We start from the raw sequence: 26,359 nt of genomic DNA on the forward strand, positions 1-26,359 counted from the left end.
TGGTATAGTCACTCACCTAGAGCCAGACATCTTGGTCAGGTGAGCCTTAGGAAACATTACAATGAACAAAGCTAATGGAGGTGATGGAATTTCAGCTGAGCTACTTAAAAATCCTAAAAGATGGTACTGTGAAAGTGCTGCACTAAATATGTCAGCAAACTTGGAAAACTCAGCACTGGCCGCAGGACTGGAAAAGATTAGGTTTCATTCCAATCCCAAAGAAGGGCATGCCAAAGAAATGTTCAACTACCATACAATTGTGCTCCTTTCACATGCTAGCAAAGTATGCTCAAAATTCTTCAAGCTAGTCTTGACCAGTATATGAACTAAGGACTTCCAGATGTACAAGCTGGGTTTAGAAAAGGCAAAGGAGCCAGAGATCAAGTTGCCAGCATTTGTTGGATCATAGAGAAAGCAAGGGAATTCGAGAGAAACATCTATTCTGCTTCATTGACTATGCTAAGGCCTTTGACTGTTTGGATCACAACGAACTATGGAAAATTCTTAAAGAGATAGGAGTACCAGATCACCTTACCTGTCTTCTGAGAAACTGTATGCAGGTCGAGAAGCAACAGTTAGAAGTGGACATGGAAAAATGGACTGGTTTCAAACTGGGAAAGGAGTACGACAAACCTGTATATTGTCACCCAGCTTATTTAACTTCTATGCAGAGTACATCATGCAAAATGCTAGGAGGGATGAATCACAAGCTGGAATCAAGATTGCCAGGAGAAATAGCAACAACCTCAGATATGCAGATGATACCATTCTAATGGCAGAAAGTGAAGAGGAACTAAACAGCCTTTTGATGAGGGTGAAAGAGAAGAGTGGAACAGTTGGCTGAAAACTCAACATTCAAAAAACTAATATAATGGCATCTGGTCCCATTACTTCATGGCAAATAGAAGGGGAAAAAGTGGAAGCAGAGACAGATTTTCTTCTCTTGGGCTCCAAAATCACTGTGGATGGTGACTGCCACCATGAAATTAAAAAAGACTCTTGCTCCTTGGAAGAGAAGCTCTGACCAACCTAGACAGCATATTAAAAAGCAAAGACATTACTTTGTGACAAAGGTCCATATAGTTAAAGCTATGATTTTTCCAGTAGTCTTGTGTGGAAGTGAGAGTTGGACCATGAAAAAAGGCTGAGCATCGAAAAATTTATGCTTTTGAATTGCGGTGCTGCAGAAAACTCTTGAGAGTCCCTTGGACTGCAAGGATATCAAACCAGTCAATCCTAAAGGAAATCAACCCTGAATACTCATGGGAATGACTTATGCTAAAGCTGAACCTCCAGTATTTTGGCCATCTGATGTGAAGAGCTGATTCATTGGAGAAAACCCTGATGCTGGGAAAGATTGAAGGCTACAGAAGAAGGGAGTGGCAGAGGATGAGTTGATTATATAGAATCCCTAACTCAATGGACATGAGCAAACTCTGGGAGATAGTGAAGCAGCAAAGGTTAGGGAAGCCTGGCGTGCTGCAGTCCATGGGGCTGCAAAAAGTCAGAAACAGCTTAGCAATTGAACAACTACAAATACCTAGTGTTGGGCTTCCCAAGTGGCTCAGGGGGTAAAGAATCTACCTGCAATGCAGGAGACCCAGAAGACTCAGGCTGGATCCCTGGGTTGGGAAGATCACCTGGGGGAGGGCATGGCAACCCACTCTAGTGTTCTTGCCTTGAGAATCCCATGGACAGAGGAGCCTGGAAGCCTACAGTCCATAGGTTCTCAAAGAGACATGAGTGAAGTGACTGAGCACACACACACATAGCAGGCTTCCCAGGTGGCATCAGTGGTAAAGAATCTGCCTGCAAATACAGGAGACACAAGAGACATGGTTTTGATCTCTGAATTGGGAAGATGCTCTGGAATAGGAAATGCTGCTCCACTCCTGTATTCTTGTCTGGAAAAGCCATGGATGGAGGAGACTGGTGGGCTACAGTCTATGGGGCTGCAAAGAGTTGGACATGACCAGCTTGAACATCTGGAAGTTCACAGTTCATGTATTTCTGAAGCCTGGCTTGGAGAATTTTGAGCACTACTTTACTAGCATGTGAGATGAGTGCAATTGTGTGGTAGTTTGAGCATTCTTTCGCATTGCCTTTCTTGGGGATTGAAATGTAAACTGACCTTTTCCAGTCCTGTGGCCTGCTGAGTTTTCCAAATTTGCTGGGATATTGAGTGCAGCACTTTCACACACCATCTTTCAGGATTTGAAACAGCTCAGCTGGAATTCCATCACCTCCACTAGCTTTGTTCATAGTGATGCTTTCTAAGGCCCACTTGACTACACATTCTAGGATGTCTGGCTCTAGGTGAGTGATCACACCATGGTGATTATCTGGGTCGTGAAGATCTTTTTTGTACAGTTCTGTGTATTCTTGCCACCTCTTCTTAATATCTTCTGCTTCTGTTAGGTCCTTAACATTTCTGTCCTTTATCGAGCCCAGCTTTGCATGAAATGTTCCCTTGGTATCTCTGATTTTCTTGAAGAGATCTCTAGTCTTTTCCATTCTGTTGTTTTCCTCTATTTCTTTGCATTGATCACTGAGGAAGGCTTTCTTATCTCTCCTTGCTATTCTTTGGAACTCTGCATTCAAATGGGAGTATCTTTCCTTTTCTCCTTTGCTTTTTGCTTCTCTTCTCTTCTTCTCCCTGGAGAAGGAAATGGCAACCCACTCCAGTATTCTTGCCTGGAGAATCCCATGGACGGAGGAGGTTGGTGGGCTAAAGTCCACAGGTCGCACAGTCGGACACGACTGAATGACTTTCACTTCACTTTCTCTTCTTTTCACAGTTATTTGTAAGGCCTCTTCAGACAGCCATTTTGCTTTTTTGCATTTCTTTTCCATGGAGATGGTCTTGATCCCCTCTCCTGTACAATGTCACGAACATCTGTCCATAGTTCATCAGGTACTCTATCAGATCTAGTCCCTTAAATCTATTTCTCACTTCCACTGTATAATCATAAGGTCATACCTGAATGATCTAGTGGTTTTCCCTACTTTCTTCAATTTCAGTCTGAATTTGGTAATAAGGAGTTCATGATCTGAGCCACAGTCAGCTCCCGGTCTTGTTTTTGTTGACTATATAGAGCTTCTCCATCTTTTGCTGCAGAGAATATAATCAGTCTGATTTTGGTGTTGACCATCTGGTGATGTCCATGTGTAGAGTCTTCTCTTGTGTTGTTGGAAGAGGGTGTTTGCTATGACCAGTTCATTCTCTTGGCAAAACTCTATTAGCCTTTGCCCTGCTTCAATCCATATTCGAAGGCCGAATGTGCCTGTTACTCCAGGTGTTTTTGACTTCCTATTTTTGCATTCCAGTCCCCTATAATGAAAAGGGCATCTTTTTTGGGTGTTAGTCCTAAAAGGCCTTGTAGGTCTTCATAGAACTGTTCAATTTCAGCTTCTTCAGCATTACTGGTTGGGGCATAGGCTTGGATTACTGTGATATTGAATGGTTTGCCTTGGAAACGAACAGAGATCATTCTGTTGTTTTTGAGATTGCATCCAAGTACTGCATTTCAGATTCTTTTGTTGACCATGATGGCTACTCCATTTCTTCTGAGGGATTCCTGCCCGCAGTGGTAGATATAATGGTCATCTGAGTTAAATTCACCCATTCCAGTCCTTTTTAGTTTGCTGATTCCTAGAATGTCAACGTTCAGTCTTGCCATCTCCTGTTTGACCACTTCCAATGTGCCTTGATTCATGGACCTGACATTCCTGGTTCCTATGCAATTTTGCTCTTTACAGCATTGCACCTTACTTCTATCACCAATCACATCCACAACTGGGTATTGTTCTTGCTTTGGCTCCATCCTTTCATTCTTTCTGGAGTTATTTCTCTGCTGATCCCCAGTAGCATATTGGGCACTTACCAACCTGGGGAGTTCCTCTTTCAGTATCCTATCATTTTGCCTTTTCATACTGTTCATGGGGTTCTCAAGGCAAGAATACTGAAGTGGTTTGCCATTCCCTTCTTCAGTGGACCACATTCTGTCAGACCTCTCCACCATGACCCGTCAGTCTTGGGTGGCCCCACGGGGCATGGCTTAGTTTCATTGAGTTAGACAAGGCTGTGGTCCGTGTGATCAGATTGGCTAGTTTTCTATGATTATGGTTTCAGTGTATCTGCCCTCTGATGCCCTCTCGCAACACCTACCATCTTACTTGGGTTTCTTTTACCTTGGATGTGGGGTATCTCTTCACAGCTGCTCCAGCAAAGCACAGCCACTGCTCCTTACCTTGGAGGAGGTCGCCCTTCCTGTCCTCGAACATGGAGTAGCTCCTCTAGGCCCTCCTACGGCCACGCAGCTGCCCCTCCTAGGACGTGGGGTAGCTCTTCTCCGCCACCACCCTTGACCTTGGGCATGGGCGTCACCGACTCGAAGCACATGAGTTTGGGTGAACTGGGGAGTTGGTGATGGACAGGGAGGCCTGGCATGCTGTGATTCATGGGGTCTCAAAGAGTCGGACACGACTGAGTGACTGAACTGAACTGAACTGTGCACATTACATACCTAATCTTAGAATTTGATGTTACATAAATGGGTTTACATATGGGAATTACTTGAAATCTTGCTGTTTTACCTAAAAGATGCCTCTTAGAGATAGTTTCATTGTATTGCATACATACATAGTTACATATCAACTAAGTACATGAGCTCTGGTATGAATCCTGTCTCTGTTGCTTATTGTGTAACTTTGGGCAAATTAGCGAAATTCTGGGATCCAATTGCCTCATTTGTAAAATATAATGATAGCAGTCAACTCAAGGGGTTGTTTGTTCTGAGATTAAATGAAGTTGTATAGTACATTAATGTTGAATTAACATTAGTTACTATATTTATCTCATAATTTTTATTGCTAGTTGGTATTCCATAGACCATACAATTTCTTCTAAGTACTGCTTCAGCTATACCTTTCAATATTAATGTGTAATGTATTCATTGTTCTTCAGGTTTAAATTTTGCTAATTACCATTATGACTTTAATTTTGATTTATTATATATGTATGATTTTAAATTTCCAAACTTGAGATTTTTTGTTGTTTTCTGTTGTTTGTTTTGGTGGAGGAATAATCTTTTAATACTAGAAAGTAGCTATCTTTTTAACATAAATTTCTAATTTTTCTCCTTTTGAATTTTGTGGTCATAGATACAATAGTGTAGATATGGTATACTTTTTTGGTACTTCTTGGTACTTTGTTTTGGGCCAAATATGTGGTCAGTTTTGTAAATGTTCCTAATATAACCTTAAAAATAATATGTATACATCAATGTTCAGATGCTGAATTCTATACATGTTAATTAGATTAAATGTGGTTATATTGCTACTCACATCTTCTATATCCTTATTCATTTTCAGTCTTTTTGATCAATTTGGGTGGTCCCTTAATACCACTCATTGTAATTTTGAATTTGTAAATTTTTAATGTAATTTAAGATTTTTTAGAGTTGTTTTCATTAGGTAGATTTAATATTTTTATAGCTTTCTGTGACATGCTCATTTTTTTCATAAAATATACTGATTCTGATTATGTTTATTGCTTTTAACCTTAACATATATTTTCTATTATAGTGTATTATTATTATTGGCTTTATTTTTGTTTTTACTTACTGAGTTTGCTAGTTTGATTATATTGATAATTCCAATTAATGATGTCTATACATATTCATGCTCTTTGCCATGACTTTGTAGCTACTCTCATGAAAAGGTGGAGTCTATTTTATTACCCCAAGTTGGTCTGTGACTTGCTCTGGCCAACAGAATGAAGCAGAAATGACACAGTGCTGCTTCTAGGTCTGAGCCTTGAGAGGCCTTTGGTGCGTCTTTTCCTTCTTAGAATCCTGCAACTGTTCAAGCTATGCTGGATGATGCATGATATGACCCATCTTCTTCCTTGCCTCATCCAAGAGCTAACATGCAATGAAGCCATCTTAGACCACCAACCTCTGGCCAACTCCCTAGCTGACTCAAGATGCATGAGTGAGTACAGTCAAGGGCAGTTGAACCTGGTCCATATCAGCACAGGTTCCCACCTGATTTGGAACTTGTGAGCAATGATAAATACTTAGTTTTTGAATCAGTGAATGACTTAAAAAGGTGATTTGTTGTGGAGCAATATCTAATTGAATTGGTTTGTTATAGAGCAATAGCTAATTGAGGTGGTTATAGAGCAATAGCTAATTGATACCAACAGTATACTTCTTAAAAGTTTTCCACTGTCTCATTAGTTTTTAAATTGCTATAATATTCTTTTTAATATGCCACTTTACCATTAGTTTTCTGTCTTACCTCTGCTATATTTTTGCTTTTCTTTAAAATATCCTGTAACTAGATTTAATAAATCCAATCTGAGAATCTGTTTAATCTATTTCCAGTCATTGTGATCACTGATGTCTGTATGTGTGTATATTCATAGCATTTTTTGTGATTTCTGTTGATATTTTTGTTGTTATTCATTGTTTATTCTTCCTTGCTTTATACTGAATTAACAAAGTTTTCTACCCTGTTTTCCCACTCTATTAGTTTGTTAGAAACATTTTCAATTTCAATTTCTCAATAATAGTTACCCTGATATTTTTAAGGTGCTTTTGACTTAAGAAACTCTGAAGATGATCAATATATCTACATTCCTTTCAAACAATGCAAGATCATTAGAATATTTTATCTTCTATTACCATCTCTATCTAACATGCTTTTATTTCCTAGTATTTTAGTATAACTTCAACTTTAGTTCCTCCATCTAAATAAGTGATCATTACTTCTTTTATATATCCCGCTCAGGACTTGTGCTTCACCAATCTGGGTATCCTTGACTATCTTTTAGAAAAATATAAGCTATTCCATCTTTGAATACTATTTTTATTCCATTTATTTTGTTATCTATTAGAGGTATATTCAGTTCAGCTCAGTCACTCAGTCGTGTCCGACTCTTTGCGACCCCATGAACAGCAGCATGCCAGGCCTCCCTGGCCATCACTAACTCCCAGAGTCCACCCAAACCCATGTCCGTTGAGTTGGTGAAGTCATCCAACCATCTCATCCTCTGTCATCCCCTTTTCCTTCTGCCCTGAATCTTTCCCAGCATCAGGGTCTTTTCTAGTCAGTCAGCTTTTCGCATCAGGTGGCCAAAGTATTGGAATTTCAGCTTCAACATCAGTCCTTCCAATGAACACCCAGGACTGATCTCCTTTAGGATGGACTGGTTGGATCTCCTAGGGCTTCCCTGATAGCTCAATTAGTAAAGAATCTGCCTGCAATGCAGGAGACCCCAGTCTGATTCCTGGGTCAGGAAGATCTGCTGGAGAAGGGAAAGGCTACCCACTCCAGTATTCTTGGGCTTCAATTGTGGCTCAGCTGGTAAAGAATCTGCCTGCAATGTGGGAGACCTGGTTTTGATTCCTGGGTTGGGTTGGAAAGATGCCCTGGAGAAGGGAAAGTCTACCCATTTCAGTATTCTGGCCTGGAGAATTCCATGGACTATACAGTCGCAAAGAGTCAGACACAACTGAGGGAAATTCATTTTACACTTTCAGAGGTATATTGGTTAATTCTTGGTCTATCTGCTAAGCTTTTATCTATTTTTAACATTTTTCATCTTTTTTCCCCCCTCTCTGTCCTGTATACTTAATCAGTTCAGTTCAGTCACTCAGTCGTGTCCGACTATTTGCGACCCCATGAATCGCAGCACACCAAGCCTCCCTGTCCATCACCAACACCTGGAGTTCACTCAGACTCACATCCATCGAGTCCCTGATGCCATCCAGCCATCTCATCCTCGGTCATCCCCTTCTCCTCCTGCCCCCAATCCCTCCCAGCATCAGAGTCTTTTCCAATGAGTCAACTCTTCGCATGAGGTGGCCAAAGTACTGGAGTTTCAGCTTTAGCATCATTCCTTCCAAAGAAATCCCAGGGCTGATCTCCTTTAGAATAGACTGGTTGGATCTCCTTGCAGTCCAAGGGACTCTCAAGAGTCTTCTCCAACACCACAGTTCAAAAGCATCAATTGTTCTGTGCTCAGCTTTCTTCACAGTCCAACTCTTACAACCCATACATGACCACAGGAAAAACCATAGCCTTGACTAGATGGACCTTAGTCGGCAAAGTAATGTCTCTGCTATCTAGGTTGGTCATAACTTTTCTTCCAAGGAGTAAGCGTCTTTTAATTTCATGGCTGAACTCACCATCTGCAGTGATTTTGGAGCCCCCAAAAATAAAGTCTGACACTGTTTCTACTGTTTCCCCATCTATTTCCCATGAAGTGATGGCACCAGATGCCATGATCTTCGTTTTCTGAATGTTGAGCTTTAAGCCAACTTTTTCACTCTCCTCTTTCACTTTCATCAAGAGGCTTTTTAGTTCCTCTTCCCCTTCTACCATAAGGGTGGTGTCATCTGCATATCTGAGGTTATTGATATTTCTCCTGGCAATCTTGATTCCAGCTTGTGTTTCTTCCAGTCCAGCATTTCTCATGATGTATTCTGCATATAAGTTAAATAAGCAGGGTAACAATATACAGCCTTGAGTACTCCTTTTCCTATTTGGAACCAGTCTGTTGTTCCATGTCCAGTTCTAACTGTTGCTTCTTGACTTGCATACAGATTTCTCAAGAGGCAGGTCAGGTGATCTGGTATTCCCATCTCTCTCAGAATTTTCCACAGTTTATTGTGATCCACACAGTCAAAGGCTTTGGCATAGTCAATAAAGCAGAAATAGATGTTTTTCTGGAACTCTCTTGCTTTTTCCATGATCCAGCGGATGTTGGCAATTTGATCTCTGGTTCCTCTGCCTTTTCTAAAACCAGCTTGAACATCTGGAAGTTCACGGTTCATATATTGCTGAAGCCAGGCTTGGAGAATTTTGAGCATTACTTTACTAGCATGTGAGATGAGTGCAATTGTGCGGTAGTTTGAGCATTCTTTTGCATTGCCTTTCTTTGGGATTGGAATGAAAACTGACCTTTTCCAGTTCTGTGGCCACTGCTGAGTTTTCCAAATTTGCTGGCATTTTGAGTGCAGCACTTTTACAGCATCATCTTTCAGGAATTAAAATAGCTTAACTGGAATTCCATCACCTCCACTAGCTTTGTTCATAGTGATACTTTCTAAGGCCCACTTGACTTCATATTGCAGGATGTCTGGCTCTAGATGACTGATCACACCATCATGATTATCTAGGTCATGAAGATCTTTTTTGTACAGTTCTTCTGTGTATTCTTTCCACGTATTCTTAATATCTTCTGCTTCTGTTAGGTCCATACCATTTCTGTCCTTTATCGAGCCCATCTTTGCATGAAATGTTCCTTTGGTATCTCTAATTTTCCTGAAGAGATCTCTACTCTTTCCCATTCTGTTCTTTTCCTCTATTTCTTTGCACTGATGGCTGAAGAAGGCTTTCTTGTCTCTTCTTGCTATTCTTTGAAACTCTGCATTCAGATGCTTATATCTTTCCTTTTCTCCTTTGTTTTTCACCTCTCTTCTTTTCACAGCTATTTGTAAGGCCTCCCCAGACAGCCATTTTGCTTTTTTGCATTTCTTTTCCATGGGGATGGTCTTGATCCCTGTCTCCTGTACAATGTCACAAACCTCATTCCATAGTTCATCAGGCACTCTATCTATCAGATCTAAGCCCTTAAATCTATTTCTCACTTCTACTGTATAATCATAAGGGATTTGATTTAGGTCATACCTAAATGGTCTAGTGATTTTCCCTACTTTCTTCAATTTGAGTCTGAATTTGGCAATAAGGAGTTCATGATCTGAGCCACAGTCAGCTCCCGGTCTTGTTTTTGCTGACTGTATAGAGCTTCTCTATCTTTGGCTGCAAAGAATATAATCAATCTGCTTTCAGTGTTGACCATCTGGTGATGTCCATGTATAGAGTCTTCTCTTGTGTTGTTGGAAGAGGGTGTTTGCTATGACCAGTTCATTCTCTTGGCAAAACTCGATTAGTCTTTGCCCTGCTTCATTCCGCATTCCAAGGCCAAATGTGCCTGTTACTCCAGGTGTTTTTGACTTCCTATTTTTGCATTCCAGTCCCCTATAATGAAAAGGACATCTTTTCTGGGTGTTAGTTCTAAAAGGTCTTGTAGGTCTTCATAGAACTGTTCAACTTCAGCTTCTTCAGCATTACTGGTTGGGGCATAGACTTGGATTACTGTGATATTGAATGGTTTGCCTTGGAAACGAACAGAGATCATTCCGTTGTTTTTGAGATTGCATCCAAGTACTGCATTTCAGACTCTTTTGTTGACCATGATGGCTACTCCATTTCTTCTGAGGGATTCCTGCCCGCAGTGGTAGATATAATGGTCATCTGAGTTAAATTCACCCATTCCAGTCCTTTTTAGTTTGCTGATTCCTAGAATGTCAATGACCACCCTTGCCACCTCTTGTTTGACCACTTCCAATTTGCCTTCATTCATGGACCTGACATTCCAGGTTCCTATGCAATTTTGCTCTTTATAGCATCGGACCTTGCTTCTATCACCAGTCGCATCCACAACTGGGTGTTGTTTTTGCTTTGTCTCCATCCCTTCATTCTTCCCAGAGTTATTTCTCCACTGATCTCCAGTAGCTTGTTGGGCACCTACTGACCTGGGGCGTTCCTCTTTTAGTATCCTATCATTTTGCCTTTTCATACTGTTCATGGGGTTCTCAAGGCAAGAATACTGAAATGGTTTGCCATTCCCTCCTCCAGTGTACCATATTCTGTCAGACCTCTCTACCATGACCTGCCCGTCTTGGGTTGCCCTGCGGGCATGGCTTAGTTTCATTGAGTTAAACAAGGCTGTGGTCCTAGTGTGATTAGATTGACTAGTTTGCTGTGAGTATGGTTTCAGTGTGTCTGCCCTCTGATGCCCTCTTGCAACACCTACCATCTTACTTGGTTTTCTGTTACCTTGGGCGTGGGGTATCTCTTCACCGCTGCTCCAGCAAAGCGCAGCCACTGCTCCTTACCTTGGAGGAAGAGTATCTCCTCACCGCCACCATTCCTGACCTTCAATGTGGGATAGCTCCTCTAGGCCCTCCTGCACCCGTGCAGCCACTGCTCCTTGGAAGTGGGGTTGCTCCTCTCTGCCGCCGCCCCTGGCCTCGAGCGCGGGGTTGCTCCTCCCGGCAGCCCCTGACCTCGGACGCAGGGTAGCTCCTCTTGGCTGTTCCTGCGCCGTCGCAGCCTGGCACTCTCGGCTGCTGCCCCTAACCTCGGACATGTGGTAACTTCTCTTGGCCGCCGCCCTTCGGGCATGGGGTCCTCCTGGCTTCTGCCCCTGACATTGGACGTGGGGTAGCTCCCCTTGGCACGCTTAGTGTGCTGGTAAACTTAATAGTCTCCCAAGATTTATACTTTTATTTTGTAATTAACTCATGTTTGTGTCTAACCTTCTGGTTAACTCATTGACTGTAGTTTCAAAGATGGCTATTTTTATTCTATAATTGCTATTCATTTCTTTCTAAATATGCCTCTTCTTTTGCCTATAGATTTAGTTCATGGTTTATAGTTTCTAATCCTTCTTTCATGTCTTTAGAACTTTTAAATGTATTTGTTTTATACTCTTGTTCAAATTGCTGTTCTGTTTCTCCAGAAATCAGCCTTGAGAAGATTCAAGTGCAAGTGGTTTATTTGAGAGGTGAGGGAAATATGTGGGAAACAGCTAGAACAGAACACTTCTCAGAGTTATCACACCACCCTCTCTTGCGCAGGAGCAAGGGTGCTGGGATATTTGCATATTTGTCATTGAAGGGCTGCTCTAGGGGTGTTAATTCCTTGGAACTTATAGCCTGCTACTTGCAAGGATAAAGTGGCTTTTGCTCCTGCTTTAGAGACAGCCCTCAGGCAGACATACAGGTACCTGCAGTTGGATGTTGACAAACAAACATGAAGTGATAAAGTCCAAAGCCGAAAGCAACATTTGCTACAGGCAGTTAATTCTCCCATTGGTTTTTTTACTGACTTTTGCTTATATGTGTTGTGTCAATTTTAGCTGTGAGCTCATTTTCAGTGATACTGTGTGTGTGTGTGTGTGTGTGTGTGTGTGTGTGTGTGTGTGTGTAAATTCTCTACCTTCCAGATTTAAGAAGTATCTCCCCAGAATGGTGTTACTTTTACTTCTGCTTTGTGTCTCTAGAGAAAAATTAATATTTTTTATGAATTTCTCATTTTTAGGGAAATCCTAAACTCTGAAGTTGGTATAAATTCAGTCTCTAAATGTGCACATGGTTTTTCTTTTTATTGTTTTCTTTTCCCAAAACAAACTTCTTTGTAATCTCCCTTGGGTAGTGGTCTATTTTCTTTCTGTTATCCTTCACTCTGAGGGTGTGGTTTTGAAAGTTCTGACTTTATGCTCAGTTTCAGTGTTAATATCTTGCATCTTAAAGTCTCAAGTTTTGGCCTGCTGTGTTTAGCAGCCCTAAGCCCCGGGCTGTTGCCAAACTACAGGACACTACCCCAGGGCAGCTGCAGAGTCAGCTGTTCTTACAATTAGGGCTTTCAGTTCCCTGGTTTCTACCACCTGAGACTTTCTTTTTTTTTCTTTCAAATGAGACATGTATCAGAAATTTTGTTGTGTTTTTCCATTATTTCTAGATGTTGGTAGCAGGATGGTTTCAGATTTATCTGTTTGCTCTTCTTGCTTGGACTGTAGCCCACCAGGCTCCTCTGCACGTGGAATTCTCCAGGCAAGAATACTGGAATGGGTTGCCATTTCCTCCTCCAGAGGATCTTCCCAACCCAGGGATCTAACCCCTGTCTCTTGCACATCCTGCATTGGCAGGTGGATTCTTTACCACTACACCACCTGGAAAGCCAGGAATTAACAATTTAAAGTATTAAAAACATGCACAGAATATTTTAAAGTAACATGAATATGTATGCTTTTAGCAAGGTATTGTGCTATTCAAGAAAAAAGATTCCTGGGAATCTTGACAATCTATCCTAATTGGGTACCTTCTATTAATGAGCTATAATTTAGTTTTATCAAGTGAAAAAGGGAGTAGATATCTGCTAAGGGTCCTTGAAGGAATAAAATTCCACCAGCTAGTTTACAATCTGATATACAGTGCTGATATAGCCAACTTAATATATTTAACGTAAGTTGTAAATTAAGTCATTTGTTACCCTTTTCACTAGATGGTATTTGATGTGGCAGGAGAGGATGAGGTTACATTTCTATATACTCAATGCCTAGAAGAGTGCCTGGTTCTAATTCCATCAAAACTTGCTGGGAAATTTGTGTATGTGCTCCATACAGAGATTCTAATGGTACAAAAATGACTTTCTTTTCTTTTCTTTTTTTAATACTTTCTCCATTCCTTTGCTTTCTCATTGTAACCAGTTTTCTCTCTAACAAGATAAACTGTTGAGAGTTGCATCTTTTTTCTTTTTTTCTGCTATTACCCTCTTTCCTTTCTTCATGACAAGGCCCAGCAAATCATATTTTGCATCTTTCTCTTTTTATAAACTCATCTCCATTTTATTTTGTAACCCTGATTTCCCCTGTCCTACTTCCACGTCTCTGATTTTTCTTTCTCAGTTTGTTTCATGGTTTCTGTTTTCAATTCTGTACCTAAGATTTTAATATGATCAACAGTTATGTTTCTTCTAATTCTACATATTCTTCCCAAGTCACATCATCTATTATGGGGGCTTCAGTTACAACTCATACTGGTAATTTTAAAAACTGAAACAATGCATTATAATATGTAAATGTGTTAGTCTATTTAGGCTCCTGTAACAACAGCAACAACAACAACAAAAAACATAAACTGGGTGACTTCCAAACAACAAACATTTCTTTCTCATAGTTCTGGAAGATAGAAAGTCCAAGATCATGGTGCCAGCAGATTTGGTGAAGACCTGTTTCCTGGCTCATGGATAGTATCTCCTTGCTGTATGGTATAAGAGGCAAGAGAGTTCTCTGGGGCCTGTTTTATAAGAGCCTTCAGCCCTTATAATCACTTCCCAAAGGCTTCACCTCCTAATACCACAATCTTGGGGATTAGGAATTCAACATATAAATTTTGGGGGACACAAACATTCAAACTGTATCAATGTGTTTCATTTATTCTATTTGTTAGCTTGTCTCCACTTTTGAATTTAAGCCCCATATGGGCAGGCACCTTATCTACCTTATTCACCACAGGATCTCCAAAGCTTGGAACAGTAGGCGGCATGTGGTAGGCACTCAACAAATACTACTTGAATAAATGACCAATTTCAAAATGTGATGCCTTACCAGAGCATGTTTGTTTCTTGTCAACAGAGCAAGAAAAATATTCCTGAAAAAAAGAATCTCAAAAATTTGAAAGAATATCAGCTAGGCGTTTTAAGAAGATGGAGATAGTAGTTAGCGGTGTAGTTTGGGGAATTTCCTGTGTAAAATCTGTATAAAAACAAGCAGAAAAAATAGCAAAACAAAAATCCCATAGATAACCCTTAAGGAAAAAACTAGGTGGTAAGGTATCCTCATGAACTCCCAAAGACAAATGAATAGGGACAAACCACATATAGCTGTGAAAGCTTCATGATGTTGATGTGAGTGAGAGAAAACGTGGAGAGAAGCAATGGAATGGGAAGAACAGAGCCTTAAAGGAAAAAAAAAAAAAATTGTTCCTTGCAACATGGTGGGTCAATTTAAGAGCAGCAGCTAAAACTGGAAGAGATTTTGCTCTCTCTGAGCTGAAAATTTCAAGGGTCCATGATCCTTGCCTCGCTCCTACACACTCTCAAAAGTGATGCTGTGCACCCTTCCAGGACAAGGTCCCACAGTAAGGAAAAACTCCTGGAAGTAGACTCAGAATTTAACAGAAAAAGGAAAGAGAAAGTCAGTTAAATGTAGGTAGCAGAAAACTTGTCTCAGAAGACAAGCCACTAAATTTATTTTTATTGTATAATTGGCATACAATAAATTTTACATATTTAATGTGTGTAATTAGACAAGTTATGACATGTGATAGCGTCGCATCACTCAAGCTAGTGAACATATCCATCAACCCTGAAGATTCTCTAGTGCTCCTTTGTGATCTCTCCCTTTTGCCTAACTCAGCACCCCTCCAGGCAATCACTGATCTGCTTTCTGTCACTGTAGGTTAGTTTGCATTTTCCTGTAGTTCTATATAAATTGAATTATAAAGTTTATTTTATCTCTGCTTTTTTAAAAAAAAAAAAACTTGGATTCATCATGTTGTTGCATGTGTATAACATTGGTTCATTCTTATTTAATGCTCGGTAGTATTTTATTGAGGCTTCCCGAGTGGCTCAGTGGTAAAGAATTCACCTGCAATGCACTCTTCTATTGTGTAGATATGTCACAAGGTGTTTATCTACTCACCTGTTGTTGGATATTTGGATTGTTTCCAGTTTGGAACTGTTATAAATAAAGCTACTATGAACTTTTGCATATAAATCTTTGCATGGACATATGCTTTTATGTCTCTCGTGTAAATACCAAGGGGTAGAATGCCTAGAGCCTAAGGTAGGTGTGAGCTTAAGTTTTTCAGAAAGTGCCAAACAGTTTTCCAAAGAGGTTGTAATATTTTGCATTCCTATTAGCAGTGTATGAAGAGTTCTAGTTCATCCACATCTTCACCAATATTTACCATGATCAGTGTTTTTAATTTTACTACTTTTAGTAGGTGTGTAGTAGTATCTCACAGTTTCAATTTTGTATGTCTCTGATAACTAATAATATTGAGCATCTTGGCACCATCTCTCTCTACACATGGAATTTGCTCTCTACGTATTTTCTTGCTGAAGTGAAAAGTCTATTCAATCTTTTTTTCATTTTTAATTGGATTGCTTGTTTTCAGAGTTTTCACAGAGTGGTCTGTGAACATTAAAAAAAAGCTATGTAAGCTAAGCCTCCTTCTAAAAGTTCAGGAAAACTAACTGCATAAATATGAGCAGCAAAGAAGTATTGAGCTCAAATTTCATACTAAGTTACTATAAGAAAAGAGGATTAAAGAGCTTCTAGGACCCTGCCTAACACATAGGACAAATCTCTATACTAAATAGTATAGCTGGTTGCATTATAAAATAAAAAATTTAACTCAAAAGGTCTGTTGCTGAGGCCTGCATTTCCATCTTACATTTATTTCTTTGCCTTAATAGTATTAAAAAGAATATACCATCAATGAGATGATATATTTAGTTACCAACACTTCAATGAATAGAATTTTATGTGATCTTTTGAAATGTGACAGAGACCTGAGAGAAACTTTTCAGCAAATGATCCACCCAATAGAGAGAAAATAGAGAGGACCACCTACCACGTAAGAAGATTTTAGTGAAGAGTGGCTTTTGCTGGGGGACGCTGTTGTACCCTGCTTGGTGGTAGTACTGGGGGCAGCATGAAGTCTAGTTTCCTGTAGAAGAATGAAAGAAAGTTCTTAAGTAAAAGGAAGCAGAGTAATAATTGCTCACAATTTCATTTGATGCAGTCATGATTCTACCCTCCAGGTGGAAATAAATAAAATAAATAATATAATACAAATGCTTGGCTCTGAGGAAGGTAAAAACTAGAGAGTTCTTACTGATAAAATGTTTATGACTCAGGAAAAAATTACAAGGAATAAGGCAGATGGAGAAATGGAAGCCAAAAGTGGTGTGTATGGGGTGGGGGAAGGGATGGCTAGAAAGAGAAGAGTGAAGAAAAAAGAACACAGAAGATTAAAACAATCTTTTAAAGGTTTGCTCTCTCTTTTTGAAAAATTTAAAAATATTTTCAGCAAACAACATTGCTTCTCTCTTGGTTTTGTTTTGTTCGGTCTTCCCTTCTACACTGTTGTCTGTTCTTTGTTTTGCATCCTAGTTTTGCAGGGGGAATTCTGCCTAACCAGACACCAAGGGAACTGCCAGCTATGTCAATCAGCTGTCATAACTAGGGCCAGAGACCAAAAAAGAACAGCGTAAGCCAAAGAGGAAGGAAAAAAAAAAAAAAAAGAGACAGAGATGGTGTGTGGGAGTGTGTTGTAGGGGGCTGCAGAGGGAGCTTGCAGTGCTGGGAAAATACATTTTACCCATTTCTCCCAAGTCACTTCAGCTATACTTTATTTTTTTTTCTCAGTTCTGTGGGAAATAGCAAAGGCTCAGCTTATCAGTGATTTCACTGAGCCAGGATTCTGAAAGTTGAAGGGACATCCTGTACCAAGCTCTGAAACATTGACCTCAATAGAATCCCCACCCTAAAGATCTAATGGAAAAATATTTGACTTGTGTGTGGTGGCTCTGTAAGATATGTAGGCTAGAGAAGACAGTAGGAAAAATTTAGAGCTGAAAACTGACTTCAGATAAAAATTTGGACAAAATAGTAGAGCTATTTATTATATAAAATGTGTTATGCTGAAAACTACCAAATCCAGCCATTTGCCTGTGTTTGGATTAGTCTTGGGAGAACCATTAGACCTGCATTTCTGCCAAACACAGTTAGGATTTGCCATGCTGAAGCCCAAATACAGACCTGGAGTTCAGTGTTGTGTCTACCATGTGCCTTGTCTAATCCAGAATGGGCTTGTTTGTCATGCTCTTTCCAGACATAACATAAAACACCAGGACAACTGTAATTAACACTGAGAATACTGAATAGCCTTTGGCTAGAGCTATTTTGGTTCAACAGTTTGATGAAGTAGAATAAGACATCTAGGTTCATAACCCTAGCTGAGGTCTGACACCCTCTATGACAGGTTTTTCTTTAAAAAAAAAAAAAAAAAAATCAGTTCTATGTCCAAGAGTTGCTTGATAAAAAGTGCATTCAGAGTTTCTCTTTTTATAGGTAACCTACTCCAGTTGCTGGCTCCAATATTGATGATGTGATGTGATATTAACCTAGATTTAAATATGCCAGGTGTGATGGAAAATAAGAATATATGAATTCTTGATACATCATTTTTTACATTTGATATTTGTACTAAAAGATAATCCAGCTCAGCTAAATAATAAATTGGACTACATGAACTTATTGCTAGCAGATATTGGAACTACAATATATATTCTTCGGGTGGTTAATATATTAGAACCAATTATACATAAATACTAGTGAGGTTCATTTGTAAGGTCCACACAAACATGAATAATATTTCTGATGCCAGGTTTATCTTTAAAGACTCTGACTTAACTGAAATATAGGTAATAAATTAAAATAGCCCCATGACTACCTGTACATCATTATTGAAGAGCACTCATTTCAGCAGAGGTCGGCAGTAACACTCTTAATATGTCTCCAGAGGCACATCCTTCACATACTTTATCTGAAATATTTTTATCAGTTTCTGGCCAAAACCACATTTGATCCAAATAAAATCCATTCTTTAAATTTGTGGCATCTCATGGGGAAAATTCACATCTATTTGTGATTATTAGGTCCAGGGCATGCTTTTTTAAACAGCTACTTCCAGAGCATTCACAATCAAGCTAGGGCAGATCAGAAGGCAAGATTTCTCTTAATATGCAGTTCATTTTGAAGAAAGTTGCATTCAGTATATGCACCATAACAGGAAATTATGTGCATGAAATAATATTTTTACAGTGAGTAACATCTTGTCATTTGTCAACACATTTGTCTTTTATATCCTTCTGCAACTAAATTTGGTTAGAAAAAGTCTATATAAAAAGACATCTATGTATTTATATATTTCTAGTGCTCATCTTGGAAAAGTCAAAGCCCTTAACAACCTGGCTGTTTTAATACAAGATGATACAAAAGGATAAGGATCAGATACATGGGGAGAATATTAACTTTTTTGTTAAATTCCTAGGTTCTCTGAAACTGAAAATTTTTCACCAGATATGGTCAAAGACAGATATGCAAAAAGAGTAGTTTGCAGAGATACAGTGATGGCCAAGATCCACCTTTTTACTCCAAGTTCTTAGCTGTGTTTCTTGGAGTAAATTAATTTTTAAATAAATCATATTCACTTTCTTACAAGCAAGTATCAAAACGTATTTGAGGGACTACTCTCATGGTCCCTGGTGGCTCAGAGGATAAAGCGTCTGCCTGCAATGTGGGAGACCTGGGTTCGATTCCCAGGTTGGGAAGATCCCCTGGAGAAGGAAATGGCAATCCACTCCAGTACTCTTGCCTGGAGAATCGTGTGGAGGGAGGAGCCTGGTGGGCTACAGACAATGGGATCGCAAAGAGCAGACACACGAAGCAACTTCACTTCTCACTCTCATGGTCCAGTTGTTAAGACGCTGTACTCTCAATGCAAGGGGCCCAGCTTTGATCCCTGGTCAGGGAACTAGAATCCACATGCCACAATTAAGAGTTTGCATTTGCCACAAAGAAGACCTGAAGCAGCCAGGTAAATAAATATTAGGAAAAAAAAAAACTTATTTGATATTCAGAAGCCAGTATTATGACTTGGTGTGCTGAAATGATAAAGTGGACACAGGGAAAAGTGTAGGAAGTAGTGGTAAGGAAGCATTATTATTGAACATGTATATGAAGAGGAAGGTAGAGAAAGTGCTTTTTTTCTCTTTTTTTAGTGGATCCTAATTTCTGCAATAGGGTCGTACTCAAGAGACACATTTAATTAGACTCATAATTAATATAGGTGGAAATTTTTGAATAAGAAAGAAAAACGGTGATTGTCTAAGACTTGAATTATTTTTAGCACTTCCCAGTTAACACACATCAATTCAGTTCAGTTCAGTTGCTCAGTCGTGTCCGACTCTGCTACTCCATGAACTGCAGCACGCCAGGCTTCCCTGTCCATCACCGACTCCTAGAGTTTACTCAAACTCATGCCCATTGAGTTGTGATGCTATCCAACCATCTCGTCCTCTGTCGTCCCCTTCTCCTCCCGCCTTCAATCATTCCCAGCACCAGGGTTTTTTCCAATGAGTCAGCTTTTCGCATGAAGTGGCCAAAGTATTGGAGTTTCAGCTTCAGCATCCATCCTTCCAATGAATATTTAGGACTGATTTCCTTTAGGATGGACTGGTTGGATCTCCTTGCTGTTAACAAACATACACACATATGTTAACACATATCCACACACAGAATATTAACTTCCCTAAGCCTAAAGTTGGAAAAGTTTATGCTTTAACACTTGTCATTTTCCTCTATTAAAAGGGTTCTTAACCTAAATTTCAAATAGTTGACTTCTTTTATCATTCCATAAAATATTTGGAAAGTTTTTCCATAAACTTTCTCAGAGTCAGTTAAAAATGCCCTTTCACTGTCCCCTGTCTGTCACCCTCCCATTTCCTGTACACACCTACTTGGACAGTTGCTTTTAATGCTAGGTCCATGTTCTGACTTAAAAACTATGATTTCCAAAGATAAGAATCTTTTGATGTGAGAGATGCTTTTATATGCATTCTTAGAAATTTATTATTCCCCCCCCCCCTTGGAATGTTGAGTAAGAGACTGGCAGATCTGCCTCCAAGTCCAGAACAGGAGAATTTGATTCACTCTTAAATTTCCTTGCTTATTTTTGGAGTGAAGATTCAATGACTTCTTTTCAGAAATGCATTTCCTCCATGTGAACAGGAACTAGGAAGAAAAACAATGACCTGCCTTAGTGCTAGAGATAAGAGCATCTTTGATGAATGTTCAGAGCATCCCTTGACATATTTGACCTTATAATTCCTGGGATTTTCCATAAAGTAATATTGAGAGAAGGAGATTCAGTGTTAAAATTTCAGCATGTCCCTATAGCACAGTATCATTTTTTTCTGATGGCTCTGCTTCTAGAGATGATAGTTCTTGAAATAATATAAATTCACTAGCCATTGTGTGACAGGGTCAGTGTGCAGTCACATATCTGACCCCACATGCCTTCTGTGGGCTCAGGTGTTTGTTTGTGTTGGGGGGAACTCTATTTACAGCCACTCAAAATTTTCTGGCTTTCCCTGGCTTAACTGTTCTTTTCATTTCTCTTTAGCTGTCTTCTAGGCTTTAAGTTCTGTGTTACATTGTCCCTTGAGTACCTCCAGCAGGACCTGAAGTTCATAGTTAACATTAACAAGGTGAACACTGTTAGCAAGGCACTCTACAGTAAATTCCTAGAGTCCACAGAGCTGAATGACATTCAAAGACTGGTGACAAAGACATAAGGTCAATTTCTGCTCAGCTGTCTGATCAAACATAGAAAATTAGGTACTTGCCTAAGTTCTTTGGGCTATACCTTTTAGGAATTTGTAAGTTTGCCATGAGTTTTCCTCATTTACTTAGGGGAAGAATTCTGAAATATAAGTAAAAAGGATGCTTGTCTCTTTTGCACAACAGTTGCAGAAATGTATATATTGTGATTTTATTAGTAGTAAAATAACCTAGATTATAAAATTCCTTGTTAGACTCTTGACATTAAAAAGGCAGAAAATATTAGCTATATTTGTGTCTTCCATAAGAGCTGACACTGCTTTGTGCATGATAGTTCCCTAATACATTTAAAAAAAATTAATAGCCTATATTTAGTTTTTTATGACAGTTTTCCTGGAAGACTTCCAAAGTGTTTTTACCAAAAGAATGTTACCAAAAGTTCTAGGAGTAATAGATCAATATATATATAGTGAAATTGAAGTCGCTCAGTCGTGTCTGACTCTTTGCGACCCCGTGTAACCCCATTTCACTAAAGAGGAAATAGAGATAAAATGTGACCAAATGACTTCAATGGGGCCATAATATAGAAATAAGTTAATAAATTCTAAATTTACTTAGTGGTTTTTACCTAAGTAAGATTATCTATTACATTAGTTTGACTATATTAAATAATATTAGTTTAACTAATATAATCTCTTCTGACCTGAACATATGGTTATGTGGGAAAAGAAGGGGAGATGGATGGAAAGACATTGGGAAAAACCTAGAATGACTCATCTGGTTTCATTCTTTTAGGAATTCAAGTTTATACATGGCACCTATTACCAAGATCTGCACCATGTTAGATGTTATGGGATGTATAGAAAGGGTTAAGACATATCTCTGACCTTCTGAAGTATAAAGAGAAGGTTTCTTAAAATGCAAACCCAGTTAACTGGACAAGGTAATGAATTAATTCATCATCATCATCAAATACTTACATTTTATCAGCAAACATCAGGACCCTAAGGTCAAAGGACATGAAAAGATAAATGGTGATGGTGGAGGATAGTGAAGCCAAGCACATTGGGCTTTGTCTGGGAGAAATGTGCTGGGGTGGAAGTGGGCTAAGCCACAAGGAGGATTCATGGTCAACAGAGGTGGTAGGAGGATTCTGAGAGCCTGTCTTGGGAGAAGATTCTAAAACAGAGCTATGCTTCACAATCAAGCTTAGACCTGATCCTGAGCTCTTCTATGGTAATGATAAGGGATTGGTGGAGAATTGGTAGGAAATAAGATGGTGGAGGGGGCGGGCGGTGATGCTTTGGTGTCTTTGTGACCTTTTGAAGAAGCGTGAAATTAGTGATTATTCAGAAAACATCAGTCCAATTGCAAGGGTCCGTGTCTCTATAAGTGTTATTCCTGATGTATTTGCCTGACAATGGGCAATGGACATTGATGGTCCAATGAAAATGTTCAATTTTCTCATAGGTATTTTCTTCTCTTCAGACCTGTGCATGAAATTAGTGAAACCAACATTAAACATAGTCAGATCTTTCTTTGTTCAGATTTACTGGAATTCTTATTATAAAACCATATTTCTTTTTATAAGTATTTTATTTTAAATAACTCTCCCATGCAATTATATAAGCATAGTTTTTGTTACTAATTTTTTTAGAAATGCAAACTACCATATTATATCATATAAATATTAGCATGTAAAAACATGAAGCAGCAATATTATTTCAAGACTTAGTTAAAGTGGGACTGATCTGATAAGTCAATATACTAGGACTTAGGCTGTAATGGAGACTGCAGTGGGTACTTCCTTCAATTTAATTACTATTTTTAAAAGCTGCTAGGAGGAATCTGATTTTAGGTAACTGTTCTTAAATCATCTTTGAACCTGCCCATGCTATTCCTTTGACAGATCTAGAGGGTGGAAAAAAAAATATGAACAAGTTTGGACTTAGTCTTAATGCTTGGGAATAGATTGGTTCTAGAATTAGATAGATGTTCAGGAAAGGATACATTCCCCCCCCCCCCCCAAAATAGAACTACTGGGAAAATATTGAAGTCCAAGACTTTAATTAAGATTTTTTGGTTACAAGTAGCAGAAAACAACTCAAATTCCTTATGAATTTATCATAGGAATATAGGGACATCACCAGGTGCCTGGGGGCAAGAGTGCAGCCAGTTCTTGGAAAAGGATTGAAGTAGTGCCTATGAAAGCCAGCTCCAACTGTCTTTCTGCCTGTTACGCATGGCAAGGACATAGCTCTCGCAGGAATTTGTCATACTTCCAATCACATGTTGAACCTAGATGAACTTTCTGATAATCTATCAATATTTCCTAATTCTTGGAAATGGATTGACCCAACTTGGACCAGCCACCCAACCTTGACCTAATCATCTTTTTGTGGTAGAGTTGGGGGATGAGTGGAGAACTGAACTAATGAAGACTAGTCAAATGAGCACTTGCTTCTTTGAGTAATTTCCAAAGAGGGGTAAGTCAGCTGAGTTGGGTAGGTACACAAGAGTGATACCATAAACTTTGAAACTGAAATGGGCTTCAGTGAGTTAATGCAACAGGGTAGGGAAAAGTGAAGGGAAGATGTAACATAAAAAAAATAAAATGGCAGTAGAGATAAAGTAACTTTATCAACCAGGACTATTGCTGGCCATTCTTAAACTTCTGACTGAGAATATTTCCTCTCCTTGGCCAGCATGGAGATGGAAAGTGCTGTGAGAACTTCATCTCTTATTTAAAACATTTTCTGACTCATCATTTCTCACAGATGCTTTTAACCTCTAAAATTCTCTAATTCTTGCTGAGGTGTTGCTAATATAGTATCTTAAATGTGTTATGCAGAGACATGCTAAAAGTAGACATTTATACCTTCTTCAGAGTAGGAGTCATGTTTTTGTTTCTTTATGACCCACCTGCTTCCAAGAGCACTGAAGGCAGTGATTCACTTAGAGATTGGGCTACTTGAAGGCTGTACCCTTTCGTAAACTGGAAAGATCAAAGACTGGATGAGCTTTCAAATGCCTTCTAGAATAACATTCTCTGATTCCAGCTCTCAGATATAAACTCTCCTCCGTCAGTGAATGAAAAACTTTGTGACAAATCACAACCATGGGTTATTTGTGACAATTTCAGCCTGCAGGTGTTGCTGTGGTGTAAGAAGAATTAATAGATGGGGAGGAACACATCAAACAATAGCGAGAAAAAGATGTTTTGAAGGATTCTGTTTACATCCCACAGGCAGGAGTAGGTTTCCCTGCTTCAGCATCTCACTATGAAAGGACTGAGGTTGGTTTCCCAAATAGGGCAAGAACTAGTGGGTGTGTGTTCTCACCAGCTGGAGCTGGATATCTGACAGGATGTCCTGTTTACATTTGGCACCAGAACCTCGTGATTGCACAGCCTGAGTGCCCCAGAGATGAGATGCAACTCAAATGAGTTTTTCACACAAGTTTAAAATATAACACTCAGCTGACCCTGCCATTATGTCACCTGGGATTGGTTTATCAAGGGCTTATATATTAAAAGAATGCTTACTAAGAAGGGTGAGGCCATGGTATCCATGGAATGCAGTTTTTGGTGGTGTGGAGGATTTTACTTTATCCTTTCTCTTTTTCTTCCTTTTTTCTCTCCCTCAATTCTTTTTTTTTCTTTTTTTAACAAAGAGAAAAGGGAGAGGGAGAAGCTTGGCTGACAGCCAGACTCATGAAATGACCTGCATAAGTAACTGAACACGGTACAGGGTAATATTATTATAGCTGAGCATTTCAGTAAAGAGGAAATGACCAGAACAAGTATATTTTAAGACCAGAAAAGTTTTTTTTTTCCTTTTATTCCTTCTTTCTCTCCTTCTTATGTCTCATTCTCTTTCTTTCTTCCCTTGCTTCTTTCCTTCACATTTTCCTTTTCCTCCCTTTTCTAGAAAAATAATTTTACAGGTGATGTTGGAGGTGATGGTGGGAAGCTAGGACTAAGAGGAAAGGAATGAGAAACTTTAAAAAAAAAAAAAGAGTTACTGGTGAAAATCATTGTAAAAACAGAAACTCTTAAATAAATGACTTTGTTAGTCCAGCAATGGAATGCTGTGGCTATAAGAGTTGTTGCCTATTTGTTCATTGCATACTTTATTAAAAGAAGACATTTTCTGAGGACACATTCTCCAAAGTCTTCTGTCCTTTCTGACAGCTTGCCTTTTCTGGTTTATAGTTAGTATTGAGTACTGTCATCCTTTATTGTTGGCTACTATTCTGCCTTAAATCATTCTGGCATTAGCTCAGTTCAGTTCAGTCGCTCAGTCATGTCCAGCTCTTTGCAACCCCATGGACTGCAGCACACCAGGATTCCCTGTTCATCACCAACTCCTGGAGCTTGCTTAAACTCATGTTCAAGTCCGTGATGCCATCCAACCATCTCATCCTCTGTCATCCCTTTCTCCTTCTACCGTCAATCATCCCCAGCATCAGAATCTTTTCCAGTGAGTCAGTTCTTCGCAGCAGGTGATCAAAGTATTGGAGTTTCAGCTTCAGAATCAGTTCTTCCAATGAATACTTAGGATTGATTTCCTTTAAGATTGACTGGTTTGATCTCCTTGCAGTCCAAGGGACTCTCAAGAGTCTTTCCCAGCACCACAGTTCGAAAGCATCAATTCTTTGGTGCTCAGCTTTCTTTATAGTCCAAATCTCACATTCATGCGTGACTGCTAGAAAAACCATAGCTTTGACTAGATGGACCTTTGTTGGAAAAGTAATGTCTCTGCTTTTTAATATGTCTAGGTTGGTCATAGCTTTTCTTCCAAGGAGCAAGCATCTTTTAATTTCATGGCTGCAATCACTATCTGCAGTGATTTTGGAGCCCAAGAAAATAGTCTGTCACTGTTTCCATTGCTTCCCCATCTATGTGCCATGAAGTGATGGGATAGGATGCCATGATTTCAGTTTTTTGAATGTTGAGTTTTACGCCAACTTTTTCTCTTTCCTCTTTCACTTTCATCAAGAGGCTCTTTAGTTCCTCTTTACTTTCTGTCATAAGGGTGGTATCATCTGTGTATCTGAGGTTATTGATATTTCTCCCAACAATCTTGATTCCAGCTCGTGCTTCTTCCAGCCCAATATTTCTCATGATGTACTCTGCATATAAGTTAAATAAAAAGGGTGACAATATACAGCCTTGATGTACTCCTTTCCCAATTTAGAACCAGTTTGTTGTTCCATGTCTGGTTCTAACTGTTGCTTCTTGACTTGCATACAGATTTCTCAGGAGGCAGGTAAGGTGGTCTGGTATTCCCATCTCTTTAAGCATTT

Source organism: Budorcas taxicolor, chromosome 10, assembly GCF_023091745.1.
Source record: "Budorcas taxicolor isolate Tak-1 chromosome 10, Takin1.1, whole genome shotgun sequence".
NCBI classification, from domain to species: domain Eukaryota; kingdom Metazoa; phylum Chordata; class Mammalia; order Artiodactyla; family Bovidae; genus Budorcas; species Budorcas taxicolor.